This window comes from Oncorhynchus gorbuscha, linkage group LG07 (assembly GCF_021184085.1).
Source record: "Oncorhynchus gorbuscha isolate QuinsamMale2020 ecotype Even-year linkage group LG07, OgorEven_v1.0, whole genome shotgun sequence".
Lineage (NCBI taxonomy): Eukaryota > Metazoa > Chordata > Actinopteri > Salmoniformes > Salmonidae > Oncorhynchus > Oncorhynchus gorbuscha.
Window position 1 is genome coordinate 5,850,554 of NC_060179.1, and position 4,534 is coordinate 5,855,087.

The window sequence follows — 4,534 nt, forward strand, 5'->3', positions numbered from 1 at the left end:
TATAAATAGTAAAGTAAAGTACAGATACCGCAAAAAAAACTACTTAAGTAGTACTTTAAAGTATTTTTACTTAAGTAGTACTTTAAAGTATTTTTACTTAAGTAGTACTTTAAAGTATTTTTACTTAAGTAGTACTTTAAAGTATTTTTACTTAAGTAGTACTTTAAAGTATTTTTACTTAAGTACTTTCCACCACTGAGTAGTAGACACAATCATTTGATTTTCCATGTTCAGGAGGTGTTTTACTCATTTCAAATCAACTTGAAACAACACATTTAGAGTCTGTTTGGCTCCCAGACCACATCTGAGGTCATGGAAGAAGAATTAATGAATTACTCTGATACCCAGTACTTTATCAGGCTAAAAACAAACAATAATAATTTATTTGGGATAATAAAGCTTGATTTAAACAGGCAATGCGTTTTAATATTTATTTGATATCTCTGTGTAATGTGTGGACTGGCTTCTGTATTTATCTAGTAGAGTGAAATCGCTCCAGAGTGGTTCAACAGTCTAAGGCACTGCATCTCACTACTAGAGGCATCATTACAGACCCTGGTTTGATCCCCGGCTGTATCATAACTGGCTGTGATTGGGAGTTCCATGTTTCTACCTGGTTCTCATGCTGATGGAGTTTTTAAAAGGACACACAGAGTGTCACGAATCCCGTTTCCTGAGTCTGTTTTTTGCCTGTGTTTCTGTCCTGGAGTGTTTTTTCCGGCGTCCTGGAACGCACCCTGTCTGGTTGCCGGGCGATGTAGCCAGTTGGGAGTTCTGATTACCCGCACCTGTATCCCATCAGCTATCTGCACACCTGGTCCTGATCATCATCTCTCCTCTTCATAAGCCCGGACCTGACATCCATTCCCTGCCGGATCGTTAGCCATGAACAGTATGTTGTACCATAGTATCAGCCTCAAGTTGGATAGAATTTGTTTTGTTTTTTACGTATTGCTTGCCTTAAACTTACCTCCGTTTGTTCTGTCTTCAGTTACTCACCCGGATCATTTACCCCATTCCCGCCTGGTCGTCGGAGGATTCCGCTACCCCATTGGATCCACCTATTTACTCCCATCAACTCACCACCGCTGCCCGCTACGCCACCTGGATATATCTACCCATTCACATTCACTTGTAAATAAATACTCACCTTCTTCCTACTCTCCTTGTCCTGGTCTGCTTCTGGGTTCGATTTTGAAAGAACGTGACACAGAGAGAGAGAAAGCGAGATCTGCACAATTGGCCCAGCGTTGTCCGGGTTAGGGGAGGGTTTGGCCGTGGTGGGCCGTCATTGTAAAATAAGAATTTGTTCTTAATTAACAAACTTGCCTAGTTAAAAAAAGTTTAAATAAATGAACAATTAGAGTTGTATTAGTTTGGGAAACGTAGGCATTAAATATTTCACCTTGTATTTGACTTTGGCCCTAGGAAGTAATTACTGTTATTTAGACATGATTGCAATTATTCATCAAATCTCTCTTTCTCTCTTTCAGCATGAGAACCAGGTAGAAACAGGTATATGTGCACACACAGCCTCTCGCACCCAGCCCAACTCAGTGTTCAGCAAGCTTAGTGATGTCTCTGGGTGGATCAAACACAGACCTCTCTCTCTTTGGCAGGTACAAAACCGCCAAGTCTCTGTCAGGTCTCTAGTAATAACTGAGCAGATCTCTGTCAGGTCTCTAATAATTGACCAGGTTTCTAGTAATAACTGAGCAGGTCTCTGTCAGGTCTCTAATAATAATTGACCAGGTCTCTAGTAATAACTGACCAGGTCTGTCAGGTCTCTAGTAATAACTGACCAGGTCTCTGTCAGGTCTCTAGTAATAACTGACCAGGTCTCTGTCAGGTCTCTAGTAATAACTGACCAGGTCTCTGTCAGGTTTCTAGTAATAACTGACCAGGTCTGTTAGGTCTCTAGTAATAACTGACCAGGTCTGTCAGGTCTCTAGTAATAACTGACCAGGTCTGTCAGGTTTCTAGTAATAACTGACCAGGTCTGTTAGGTCTCTAGTACTAACTGACCAGGTCTGTTAGGTCTCTAGTAATAACTGACCAGGTCTGTCAGGTCTCTAGTAATAACTGACCAGGTCTATCAGGTCTCTAGTAATAACTGACCAGGTCTCTGCCAGGTCTCTAGTAATAACTGACCAGGTCTGTCAAGTCTCTAGTAATAACTGACCAGGTCTCTGTCAGGTCTCTAGTAATAACTGACCAGGTCTCTGTCAGGTCTCTAGTAATAACTGACCAGGTCTGTCAGGTCTCTAGTAATAACTGACCAGGTCTGTTAGGTCTCTAGTAATAACTGACCAGGTCTGTCAGGTCTCTAGTAATAACTGACCTCCCTATTTCTTCTACAGTCCAGATTTACTTTCCCTACAACCTCAAACATCTATCTGCCAGCAGCAGCACAGCTGTTCAAATACTGTGGGTTAAAAAGCACAACTAAAGGCTGCCTCCAAAATGACACCTTATTCCCCATTTTCCTATGTACCCTGGCCAAAAGTACTGCACTATTTATACTATACTGAACAGAATTGTACGTCCAAAATGTAAAGTGTTGGTCCCATGTTTCATAAAAGATCACATAAATGTTCCATATGCCCAAAAAACTTATTTCTCAAAAATGTTGTGCACAAATGATTTTTCCATCCCTGTCATTGAGCTTTTCTCCGTTACCATGGTAATCCATACAGCGGACAGGTGTGTCATATCAAGAAGCTGATTAAACAGCGTGAGGTGCACAGGTGCACCTTGTGCTGGGGACAATATAAGGCCACTCTAAAATATACAGTTTTGTCACATAATTCCATGCCACAGATGTCTTTGAAGGAGAGTGCAATTAATATAAATAATAATAATAATAATATATGCCATTTAGCAGACGCTTTTATCCAAAGCGACTTACAGTCATGTGTGCATAAATTCTACGTATGGGTGGTCCTGGGAATCGAACCCACTACCCTGGCGTTACAAGCGCCATGCTCTACCAACTGAGCTACAGAAGGACCACAATTGGCATGCTGACTGCAGAAAATGTCCACCAGAGCTGTTGCCAGAGACTTTAATGTTAATTTCTCTACCGTAAGCCGCCTCCAACGTCAACGAGCTTCAATGCCATACAACACTCCTTCCGTGGCCTCCAACTGCTCTTAAACGCTAGTAAAACCAAACGCATGCTTTTCAACCGATCGCTGCCTGCACCCGCATGCCCGACTAGCATCACCACCCTGGATGGTTCCGACCTTGAATAGGTGGACATCTATAAGTACCTTGGTGTCTGGCTCGACTGCAAACTCTCCTTCCAGACTCATATCAAACATCTCCAATCGAAAATCAAATCAAGAATCGGCTTTCTATTCCGCAACAAAGCCTCCTTCACTCACGCCGCCAAGCTTACCCTAGTAAAACTGACTATCCTACCGATCCTCGACTTCGGCGATGTCATCTACAAAATGGCTTCCAACACACTACTCAGCAAACTGGATGCAGTCTATCACAGTGCCATCCGTTTTGTCACTAAAGCACCTTATACCACCCACCACTGCGACTTGTATGCTCTAGTCGGCTGGCCGTCGCTACATATTCGTCGCCAGACCCACTGGCTCCAGGTCATCTACAAGTCCATGCTAGGTAAAGCTCCGCCTTATCTCAGTTCACTGGTCACGATGGCAACACCCATCCATAGCACGCGCTCCAGCAGGTGTATCTCACTGATCATCCCTAAAGCCAACACATCATTTGGCCACCGTTCGATCCAGTGCTCTGCTGCCTGTGACTGGAACGAATTGCAAAAATCGCTGAAGTTGGAGACTTTTATCTCCCTCACCAACTTCAAACATCAGCTATCTGAGCAGCTAACCGATCGCTGCTGCTGTACATATTCTATTGGTAAATAGCCCACCCATTTTCACCTACCTCATTCCCATACTGTTTTTATACTGTTTTTATTTATTTACTTTTCTGCTCTTTTGCACACCAATATCTCTACCTGTACATGACCATCTGATCATTTATCACTCCAGTGCTAATCTGCAAAATTGTAATTATTCGCCTACCTCATGCCTTTTGCACACATTGTATATAGACTCCCCTTTTTTTCTAGTGTTATTGACTTGTTAATAACTAGTCAAACGACACCGCTGGTTCTGCTCACACTGCCCTACCCTGTGCTCTGACCTCTTTCTCCCCTCTCTCTCCAGATGAAATCTCGCGTCTTGTGACGGCCGGCCGCCCAACAACCCGCCCGCTTGACCCTATCCCCTCCTCTCTTCTCCAGACCATTTCCGGAGACCTTCTCCCTTACCTCACCTTGCTCATCAACTCATCCCTGACCGCTGGCTACGTCCCTTCCGTCTTCAAGAGAGCGAGAGTTGCACCCCTTCTGAAAAAACCTACACTCGATCCCTCCGATGTCAACAACTACAGACCAGTATCCCTTCTTTCTTTTCTCTCCAAAACTCTTGAACGTGCCATCCTTGGCCAGCTCTCCCGCTATCTCTCTCAGAATGACCTTCTTGATCCAAATCAGTCA